The sequence below is a fragment of the Cryptomeria japonica genome, chromosome 8, assembly GCF_030272615.1.
Source record: "Cryptomeria japonica chromosome 8, Sugi_1.0, whole genome shotgun sequence".
NCBI classification, from domain to species: Eukaryota; Viridiplantae; Streptophyta; class Pinopsida; order Cupressales; family Cupressaceae; genus Cryptomeria; species Cryptomeria japonica.
Genome location: NC_081412.1, coordinates 437,621,318 through 437,633,234, shown reverse-complemented (window position 1 = coordinate 437,633,234; position 11,917 = coordinate 437,621,318). Strand labels below are relative to the sequence as shown.

The 11,917-nt window shown below is 34.5% G+C and overlaps 2 non-coding genes across 2 annotated transcripts; both read left to right on the top strand.

Moving 5' to 3' along the window:
* The first annotated feature begins 737 nt into the window (after window positions 1-737).
* Window positions 738-822, top strand: TRNAL-CAA (transfer RNA leucine (anticodon CAA)). Its single transcript has one exon. It is a non-coding gene; the product is annotated as a tRNA-Leu (tRNA).
* Window positions 823-1,162: 340 nt separating this feature from the next.
* On the top strand, window positions 1,163-1,257 carry TRNAY-GUA (transfer RNA tyrosine (anticodon GUA)). The gene is made up of 2 exons: window positions 1,163-1,199; window positions 1,222-1,257. It is a non-coding gene; the product is annotated as a tRNA-Tyr (tRNA).
* The last annotated feature ends 10,660 nt before the right edge of the window (window positions 1,258-11,917 follow it).

Genomic DNA, 11,917 nt, shown 5'->3' with positions numbered 1-11,917 from the left:
ATAATGGGTTTTGTGTTGAACCCATTAGGGGTTGAAATTAAAGGGGAGATTGTTGGAATAGTAATTTCTCCCACATCATAAGAAGAACTACAATTTTACAAAGTTCATATATAAACTCTAAAAATATAATTTGTACGATGTAGCTAACTGGGGTTTTGTATGTATGTGAATACTTTTATTTTTAGTTGTTCTTCAATGAATCTAAGACCTCTATTTATTAAAACAATAGTAATGCTTTATTTGTTTCTCATCTTTTGATCAGATGATCCTTCATTATGTGATCAAGAGATTATTTGTGTATTCAATCTGAAATAATAAAGATTTATGTGTGTTAACAAATTCAATTGTTGAACAATTTCTATGTGTTTCTTTTATTTTCTTCATGGACGTCTCCATATCCATGGGCAACTAAACAGACAGCTAAAATATTACCTGGATAAATCACTATGTGGAGTCACCAAAATTATCTGCTGGTGGCAACGATTGTTTAGCTTGCTCGAAGAACCATGGTTGAAAAATTAGTGCAGATTCGAGTGTTAAGAATTCAATTCATAACACACTATCTATAGCAAGTTGTGCTATCTATCAATACATAAAAGACAGCCTGTTCGAAGAACTAAAAGTTGCGAAAATAAACATGAGTATACTGTTTTCACCATTAAAATATTATAATTACAGAATAACATACAGTAGAGATACACTAGATAATTTTTAAACTTTGAAGTTCATAATGTATGGTCAGGATGGCCGAGTCGTCTAAGGCGCCAGACTCAAGTTTGTGGTCCTCTAACGAGGGCGTGGGTTCAAATCCCACTTCTGACATATGTTTTGACTACATCTGAATGTAAGCTGTTTAAGTAATGAAGGTAACACAGCGTGAATGTAAGTAGTTTAAATAATAAAGGTAAGACAGCGTTATCATATTTAAGGGCATTTTATTGCCTAGTATGATTCTCGAATAAGATGCGAGAGGTCCCTTAAGTTCGATTCTCAGAAAGACGACATAATCCATATGTGATATCTGCTTGCTGAGAGTGGTTTCTCTATTCAGCTACGATTGATTTTTTTTGTGCTAAAATGTATCTGTTGCTGTTATGAGTTTTTCCAAGCACTTTTAAATACTAGATTACAATAATTTAAACAGATAAGAAAGTGGGTGAAGCCGACCTTAGCTCCGTTGGTAGAGCGGAGGACTGTAGTGGGAAGTGAAATCCTTAAGAAATCCTTAGGTCGCTGGTTCGATTCCGGCAGGTCGGATCCAATCCTTTTCTTTTGAAACCTCTTTTCTTCATTTACCTCTTTTCATCATTAGGAGATGAAGGATATGAAATTTTTAGAAACGTGGAGAGGACTCCAATGCACTTGAATATAAAACAACAATATGACATAATGTTGTATAGGAGGAGGAGGAGGCGGAGAAGCAATATGACATTACAAATGAAGGAGATGAAGGATATCAATTTTTAGAAATGTGAAGAGGATTCCAATGCACATGAATATAAAACAATGAATATAAAACAACAATATGACATAATGTTGTAGAGGAGGAGGAGGAGCAATATGACATAATGTTGCTCGGAAATAATAAAGGGTTTTGTCAAAGAATTGGTCAATTTTTAGTTTTTAAAAGGAGGAGGTAATTTATATTATATATGCAATTTCATCTGGGGTGGATTGAAACATTTGTACATATGAAGAAAAGCTTTAAATGAGACCTCAAAAAGATATTATAGCTTGTGTATATTGTTATTGCTTTGAGTGAGGGAGGCTCACAACAAATAAATTTTAACACAAAAACTATAACTTTATTATTTTTAAAAATTTTAAGAACAAAACATTTGAAACAATCAATGAATACATATATTTATAGCATTATTTGTGGGTGAATACTGTTAGAATTTAATCCCAATTGCAGGGAACTTTAATGCATCCGTATACTCCTCCTGCAAGCTCAACTACTCCTCTCTCTTCTCGCCTCCATTTTTAGGACAGTTTTTGAATTTGTTTTGATGGCATATCTTGATCAAATCCTTCTCTGCACGGTAGCTGCTAAGTCAGCATTAAATATATTTAATTTGTTTTTGTTTTCCCTCCCATACGATGGAAGCTTATCAAAGCATTAAGACAGAGATATATGTAAAAAAAAGGGCATCGCACAGGTAAGAAAAAACAGGGCAGAACAGAGAGAACAGAGAGCAGAATCAAAACAGGGGTTTGCATTTTTCATGTCTAAGAAACTATTTGAAGAGCTCAAGCTCTGTCTTATTTGTATGGTTTGATATTTGAATGAATGAAGAGAAGGACTGGTTATTTGAATGTTTTTGCCTCTTGTTTTCTGAGCAGATTAACTTTAGATTTGTTCTAGTATTTTTTGTTTCTATTTTGCCCTTCTCTGTTTGTTCATCTCTGCCTCCAGAACCAGCACGTGGTATCAGAGCAGGTTGATCAGAGCCAAAGGTTGCTCAAGGAAAGCTTTAAGGAAGAACTGAAGGTTATTAGTGCAGGAGCTTCATCAACAAAAGGCTTCAACAAAGTTTATTTTCTGATCAAGGGTATTCACAGCCAACAATGGCAAGCACAAGCTTGACAAACCCACAAATTCCTCAATTTAATGGCAAGAACTATGACTACTGGGCAATCACAATGAAGGCATTGTTTAGTGCTCAAGATTTATGGGAGCTTGTTGAGAATGGCTACCCAGAACCAATAGACACAGCAGCATATAATGCATTGTCTCAAGCAGATAAAGATTTATTGAAGGAAAATAGAAAGAAGGATTCAAAAGCTCTCTTCTTCATCTTTCAAGGAGTTCATGAAAGCATTTTTCCAAGGATTCAAGGTGCATCAAAATCAAAACAAGCATGGGATATTCTCCAAACAGCCTACCAAGGAATGACAAAGGTGAAGACAGCCAAACTACAAATGTTGAGAAGGGACTTTGAAACAATATATATGAAGGACACTGAATCAGTAGATTCATTCTTCACTCAAATCATTGGATTAGTAAATCAAATCAGATCTCATGGAGAGACACTTGAAGATCAAAGAGTGGTTGAAAAGATTTTAAGGAGTTTGCCCACAAAATTTGAATCAATTGCTGTAACCATAGAGGAGACAAAAGATCTCTCACAGTTTTCAGTTGATGAGCTTCATGCATCTCTTATTTCTCACGAACATAGGCTGAGTAGGACAGCAAACACTTCGTTGGAGCATGCATTCAAGTCTCAAGTTTCAATCAGCCATGGTAGAGGCAGAGGTAGATCAAATTTCAGAGGTAGAGGAAGAAATTTTCATAGAGGAAGAGGAGGCAGCCCATCAAGCTCAAGTGGAAGAGGTAGCAGCCAATATTCATGTCAAAATCCATCTCAAAATCACCTTCAAATCCAAAGGTATGACAAATCTCAAGTCCAATGTCACTATTGCAAGAAATTTGGGCATTATATGAATGAATGTAGAAAGAAACAATATGACTCTAGGCAGCAAAATGCAAATTTCATAAAAGAAAATCAAAACCAAAAATCAGAACAGCCCACTATGTTTTTGGCATGCAATGTTGCTCAAGCAAATGAAAAAGATGTATGGTTCTTAGATTCGGGTTGTAGCAATCATATGACAGGGAATTTAGAAATGTTTTCTAGTTTGGATAACAACATAAAGTCTGATGTAACTTTGGGCAATGATAATAAAGTTGAAGTCAAAGGAAAAGGGAACATCAACATTCTAACCAAGAAGGGGGAGAAGAAACATATAACCGATGTCTATTTTGTTCCCGGTTTAAAACATAATCTAATGAGCATTGGGCAGCTTGTCCAAAAGGGTTATAGAGTCTCTTTCAAAAACAAAGAGTGCATAATTTTAGACAAATATCCAAGCAATCAGCTCATAGCAAAGGTTCAAATGACAAACAATAGGATGTTTCCATTAAGGATAAAACCTGATTTAAAAATTGAATTTGCTCAAGGACCCCCCTCAACAAACTCACAAGAGGATGAAGAAAAAACTACAGCAGTTACTCAAGTAATCTTTCAAGCAGAAATTAAAGATGAAAATTGGCTTTGGCATCTAAGATTTGGGCATTTAAATTTTGCAACTTTAAATCTACTTCATAGGAAAAGCATGGTCAATGGATTGCCTTTAATTGAGAAACCGGAAAGAGTATGTGAAGGGTGCATCTTTGGAAAGCAGCATAGAGAATTATTTCCAGCAGGTATGTCAATGAGAGCTAAGGCACCTTTGGAGATAATCCATTCAGATTTGTGTGGCCCAATGCAAACACCCTCAATAGGTGGTAGATTCTACTTTTTAACATTTATTGATGATTACTCAAGGAAAACATGGGTTTACTTTCTAAAGCATAAAAGTGAAGTGTTTGAATATTTTTGTCAATTCAAAGCTCTAGTTGAAAAACAAAGTGGTCACTACATCAAAGCATTGAGAACGGATAGAGGTGGTGAATACATCTCAAATGATCTTCTAAGATTTTGCAAGAAACATGGAATCCACAAGCAATTCACCACTAGCTACACACCTCAACAAAATGGGGTAGCTGAAAGAAAAAATAGGACAATCATGGAAATGGCTAGAAGCATGTTGAAGGCCAAACATTTGCCAAATGAGTATTGGGCTGAAGCTATATCATGTGCAGCCTATATAATGAATAGATGTCCAACAAAAAGTGTGAAGAATATGATTCCGGAAGAAGCTTGGAGTGGAAGAAAACATAATGTTGCTCACATGAGAGTTTTTGGATGTGTTGCATATGCACATGTGCCTAATCAATTGAGAAGAAAATTAGACAACAAAGGAGAAAAATGCATATTTGTGGGATATAGTAATGAATCCAAGGCATACAAGCTATATAATCCAATCAGCAAGAAGGTAATAATCAGCAGGGATGTTCAATTTGTAGAAGATGAAGCATGGGATGGAACCATGGATAAAACCATTAATATTGTAGCCACTTTACCACAAGAAGAAAATGAAAATGATATAGCAGCAGGCAGTCTTCCAAATGTCAGTCCTCCTACACCCATTCAAGGACAACAAGGTAGTCAAGCAACACCATCATCAAGTGTAAGAACAGCGTCACGTATGCAAACAAACACTCAAGCAAATAGGCAGCAAACACCATCAACAATAGGGATTTTTAGTGCAGGGACAACAAGTCCACATTCCACAGGGTCTACATCAAGTGACATGTCAAATCCTACATTGGCAAGCTTAAGAAGACAAAAAATCAGAAGTTTAAGAGAGATTTATGAGCAAAATGAAAGTGGAAACAATGAAGGACAGACTTCTCTTTTTGCTTTATATTCACATGTAGATGATCCAATTCATTTTGAAGAAGCAATTAAAGAAGAAAAATGGATGCTTGCAATGGATGAAGAAATAGATTCTATTGAAAAGAATCAAACATGGGAGTTGGTGAATCTTCCACAAGGAAAAGAGGTGATTGGAGTGAAATGGGTTTACAAAACCAAATTGAATGCAAATGGTGATGTCCAAAAACATAAGGCAAGGTTAGTAGCAAAGGGTTACTCTCAACAACCCGGAATAGACTACAATGAGACATTTGCACCGGTTGCTCGTATGGACACCGTAAGAACAATATTGGCCATAGCAGCTCAAAACAAATGGGCAGTATATCAAATGGATGTGAAATCAGCTTTCTTGAATGGCATTTTAGAAGAAGAAGTCTATGTGGAACAGCCACCTGGTTATGAGACTTTGGGTCATGAAAACAAGGTTTACAAGCTCAAGAAGGCTCTTTATGGACTCAAACAAGCCCCAAGGGCATGGTATAGCAGAATTGACTCTTATCTTTTACAAAATGGATTCAATAGGTGCAGCAGTGAGCCTACTTTATACACCAAAATGAATGAGCAAGGTGAGATCATAATTGTTTGCTTATATGTTGATGACTTAGTATTCACGGGTGATCTATCAATTGACAAGTTCAAATCAAATATGAAGAAAGAATTTGAGATGACTGATTTGGGTTTAATGAAGTATTTTCTTGGCATTGAGGTGAATCAAAATGAAAATGGTATATTCATCTCTCAAACAAAATATGCAAATGACATTTTGAAGAGGTTTAATATGATGAATTGCAAATCAGCCCCAACACCAATTGTGACAGGTTTGAAATTGAGTAAAGATGACAAAGGAACTGAGGTAAATCCAACTTTGTATAAAAAACTTGTTGGAAGCCTCATGTATTTAACAGCAACAAGGCCAGACATTATGTATGGTGTAAGTTTGATTTCAAGGTTCATGGAGTCTCCAAAAGTTTCACATTGGCAAGCTGGTAAAAGAATTTTGAGATATGTGAGTGGAACCAAGAATTATGGGATCCAATATTCAAGTTCAAAAGAGTTCAAACTCATAGGATACACGGATAGTGATAGTGCTGGAAGCATTGATGATAGGAAGAGCACTTCTGGCTATGTCTTTCATTTTGGAACAGGTGTAGTTTCATGGTCTTCAAAGAAACAACCAATTGTTACTCTTTCATCAGCTGAAGCAGAGTATGTAGCAGCCACAAGTGCATCATGTCAAGCAGTTTGGATGAGAAGAGTTTTGAAAGATCTCAAACAAGAACAAGAGGAGGCAACAAAGATCTACTGTGACAACAATTCAGCCATAGCATTGTCAAAGAATCCAGTATTCCACAAGAGAAGCAAACATATTGACACTAGATATCATTTCATTAGAGAACTAATCAGCAATGGAGAAATCTTTTTGGAATTTTGCAGGTCTCAAGATCAATGTGCAGATATCTTCACCAAGGCATTGGGAAAAGAAAGTTTTGTCTATCAAAGAGATCGATTGGGCATCATAGATGGTAGCAATTGTGATTAAGGGGGAGTGTTAGAATTTAATCCCAATTGCAGGGAACTTTAATGCATCCGTATACTCCTCCTGCAAGCTCAACTACTCCTCTCTCTTCTCGCCTCCATTTTTAGGACAGTTTTTGAATTTGTTTTGATGGCATATCTTGATCAAATCCTTCTCTGCACGGTAGCTGCTAAGTCAGCATTAAATATATTTAATTTGTTTTTGTTTTCCCTCCCATACGATGGAAGCTTATCAAAGCATTAAGACAGAGATATATGTAAAAAAAAGGGCATCGCACAGGTAAGAAAAAACAGGGCAGAACAGAGAGAACAGAGAGCAGAATCAAAACAGGGGTTTGCATTTTTCATGTCTAAGAAACTATTTGAAGAGCTCAAGCTCTGTCTTATTTGTATGGTTTGATATTTGAATGAATGAAGAGAAGGACTGGTTATTTGAATGTTTTTGCCTCTTGTTTTCTGAGCAGATTAACTTTAGATTTGTTCTAGTATTTTCTGTTTCTATTTTGCCCTTCTCTGTTTGTTCATCTCTGCCTCCAGAACCAGCAAATACCTAGTCCTATAAGCTTCCTCTGGTAATAGGCAGAAACAAGATGGTCTGTAGCTAATAAGTGATAAGCCAATCTAGAACAATCTAGAACTTTGCTTGAATGATCAAATCCCAACCTATGCCCTTACCCTTGTGTCTTGAAGTCCTTTTTAATTACTAACTTTGCTAATGAACAGTAGAAATAGAACACCTTACCCTTGTGTCTGGAAGTCCTTTTTAAGTACTAACTTTACTATGCTGGTCTTTGGCTCCATTAGAATGGGCTTGTAGATTGAACTTGTAAAGCTTCAGAAGCGTGATGACATGCTCTCACAATTTGCTGCTTTTTTGAATCCATGGACCCCATGGAAAGGCATCCTGTTTTCTCAGAGATACTACAGTCAAATTATTTTAGTACACTCCTTTGGAAAGGCATCCTGTTTTCTCAGAGATACCTGAGCCCGAAGATCCAAGTCAGTTATGGTCAAGGCTTTTCTCATCTTAATCTGGAGAAAGCTCTCTAAATACTTACAGTCGCTAGCATTATTCGACTCATGAGATTGATAAATTTTTTCAGATTCCAACCAAATACTCACTCTAGATGGATGGAAAGAATATCTCATAGTTCAGTCATCTAATTTTTATCACCATTTTAAGATTGTCTCCGCAGTGGATATAGCTAACAACAAAATCAAAATCTCCTCTATTGTGGGGAAAGAGTAGGAAGCAGATAAAATATTTCAACATGATCTCATGATCCAATAATGCCCAATAATTTTGAAAAAAGAAGAAAAACACGACTTAATGATGCACAATGAGAATTTTATAGAGGAAAAGTTTCTTGAAAGACTTTGTTTAGCTTTTATTAATGTTTCACGCTTCGTGAAGGATGAGATCAAAATGACCTAAAAGGGTATTGAGGTAAGTAATAACAGATAGGTCATAGAATTAAATATATACCTTATAGTCGACAAATACAAACAGAAATTTGTAGAATTCTAGAACTCAGAAATATGAACAGGTCAGAAAAGAACAAGAAGATTTTTTCTACGTTTAAAGCAAGCACTTCGAAAATTTCTTCCTATTTATCGCCAGAACCGTAAAAAACCTACATACCTGATCTTTTCCAGGCAAACCTCTTTGGATCGGTCTGAATGTATCGAACAAAGCTATCCACTGTTTACACATAACACATTCTTTACATATAAGAAAAGAGTTTCCTATGCACATAATATATTTTGCGCATAGTTATCCCTTTAGATCGTTCATCCATAGAACCTGATTTCTCAGCTTGTTCTTATAGGCAGAGCATCATATCCATTCGATCCACAGAAATTCCTTTGTTCATCACTGGAAGCATTGACAATAAGCCCTCAAGGGAAGCAGCTGAGATTGGTTTCTAGATAACACGGTACGGTTAGATGTTGAATGCTTATGTCGATAGAAGTGGTACAAAAGTTGTAGAGCCTACAGTGGTAGACATGGCGCCGTATTTACATACTCCGTCAAAGTGCTTAGGATACCTCGACACATCGTTTTCAACAAAAAGTTTATATTCTTTCATTTAAAATGATGACGGCATGACTGAGCTTAACAGGCGTTCTTAAACAAATGAATTCTGGTTTTCATTCACCGAAAGCACACTGCATAGCGGCTATCTAAATAAGTCTCGGAAGAATAAATGAATAATAATCTCTACTCAAGTTTTATTGCTGGTTTTTACTGATTCCAGATTGCCCTACTAGTTTCTAAGCTATCAATAAATAAACATAGTGTGAGAATATATAGAGGAAGCGTATTAGTAGTCGTTATAGTTAATTTAGTGCATTCGTATATTCTAAACGGTAATAGCTTTTGGGTAGTAACAACACATGTTGTGGAATTCATTGTACGTGCAAGGGTCAAAAATTACACATTTCAATTCAAAGTGTTGTCCGATACCCACTTAAAGATACTCCAATAGTTGTGCACTTAAAATTGCTAATACTTATGGACAAATGGCCAATAATCGTACACAAATGTCTCATAGTTGTGCACAAATGGGCCATTTATGGTCCAAAAAAACTAAATAGCAAACTGCTATTGGTACATGTGAAATTTATTAATAAGCTTTTAGCTATCAATTTTTTCAGTTCTTTTAAACATAGTAATTGGGGGATTGGGTGCACAATTATTGGAACTATAACGGGTACTAGTGCACTTTCCTTATATGTAATAATTCATTACATGATTCAATTTTTTAATTAAATATTGAGTTGAGAATTATAACTGTATAGTTTTGGATACAAGCATATTAAATAAATAAAGATGGATTAAGGTTTGGCGTAAAATTATAGAAAGTAAATATTGGGTATTATAATGACATGGGAGAGATAGGAAGTGGTATCAAAGGTTATGGTAAATAGTTAAGAGTGTGATTAGCTGGGATAGAGTCATGCACACAATCAAGACTACCTATTGCCTTTTGACCATGTTGTTGAGGATTCATACTTAATTGGGATATAACTTCAATAATTATAGAAGATGAAGATGTATGTTCAAAAGATGTGTAGCGAAAAAAGATATTGCTAGGAAGCATAGTTGAGACTTTGTAGAATAAAGGGGAAGAGTAGTTGACTTCATCGACTATAACCAAGCTCCTAGATTTATTGAATATTGATAATAAAATACAAAAATTGGGTGTTAATATAGATAAATTAGATTATGCAAGTTGAACGTATACTTGACATAACAAATGTGTTTTAATGTGTTTCCTTCATTCTCATATAGATGCTATTTATATAATTTCATGTGTTTGAATGAACTAAGGTGATACTTTTAAAAACAAGCCCTAGAAACATAATTTGAAACCTTTACCACAATAACCAATGGGTAATGATAAAATTTTGGAAGGCATGGTGTTGAAAATGGCTAACATTAGAATTTAAAATGTAAGGGTAAGGACATAATCATAGTTTAGCCTTGGGGATAGAATTATAAGTTTTATCTAGTCCAAGATGACAATACTCTACAAAATAGATAAAAGAATTCTAAAATAAGTGATATAGTGTTGTGGGGTATTTGTTTATTTTTAAGGTCATAGAGTGCAATAAAAGAAATTAATCAATTGCTAAGAATGTGGATTGAAGGCATCCACAAAATGTGTTGTAAAACAAGTATGAAAATGTCTAAGGATATGTGATTTTCTCTTCTACATTTTTACCTTAAGTGTGCATAATAAGAATGCATGCAAAGTAAAAATAGATAAAATAACAATGATATAGTGATTCTAGAATTTAATTTATTTGAACTATATGTTCCCAACCTATGAAAATTGTTCATAAGATGAGATTAAAATATATGTTAATAAATTCTCTCTCCAATTGTGTGTACTAAAAACCTTTGTGCATATAATTGATACAAAGGAGAAAATGCAAAATTAAACTTAATCATAATATAAACTTGAGTGTCAAATTTTTAAATTTTGTATCTTTCATAATTATGTCACTCATATGACTTAAACATGTTGATGACAAGATACCCCAATATTTTCCCCTAATCATAAAACATGAATAGATACATGTATCAGGAAACCATACTTTCCCTCATGTGGCAAGATCAAGAAAAAAATATGAAAATGTCTACATAATATACAAATAACTAAAAAAAAAGGGGGGGCCAAAAAGTGGTAAGAACATATTTAGAGTCGAAACTATGATTAAGGTGCTCATATTATAGAAAACAAAATGCACTTAAATTATAATGTATTTTTAATGGTTTGGTAGAGCTAAACCTAAGGTTTTGTTAATAGTGAGTCTAAATGTGTTCATGTTCTAAATACCATAAAAGAAGGAAAAAATGCAACAAAGTTTGTAATTTTTTTTCTCTTTTTTGAATATTTGAGTGACATGTTGTTGATATCCTTGAAATTTTTTAGAATGTTCATGTCTAATAGGTCTAAAAAATTTCTAATTTTTCATAATCACTAGACCCTTGTGTTTTAAAATCTTTCCCTACGTTTTATTTTGTCATTTACTTGTTATAGAAGGTCATCAATATATTAAGTTATGACTTAAGTCTATCTTGTCATTAAGATAATTGGCCCCATTCACTAGTGTATTAGCTTTTAACCGGTTGATTTATCTAATATGTCCATAAGTCCTAGCCTTTATAAACTTAAGTATTTTAATTTCCATGTGCAAACAAGATCCCTTAAGTTATCTATCTAATGGAATTGTAGGAGAGTGCCACATGGAGGTGGGACTGCAATATGACTAAGCTTATTACCAACTAAAGAACTAATGGCACAAATTATCGCATTTCAATTCAACAAATCCCATATCCATGTGGTCCACGAAGAATACATAATAGTTAGCTTGGTGGAATGGTGGAAAGATATGTGTCACGTGTTGATGTAGCCTCCCTTAAAACCAAGTTTACTAAAGAATTTTAATCTAATAGTGTCAAATATTGAGATTGTGATGTAATGATCCATGCATTTCCATGGAATAAATGGGCTCATTTTGATCTTATATAATTGCACTTTTTTTTGGCT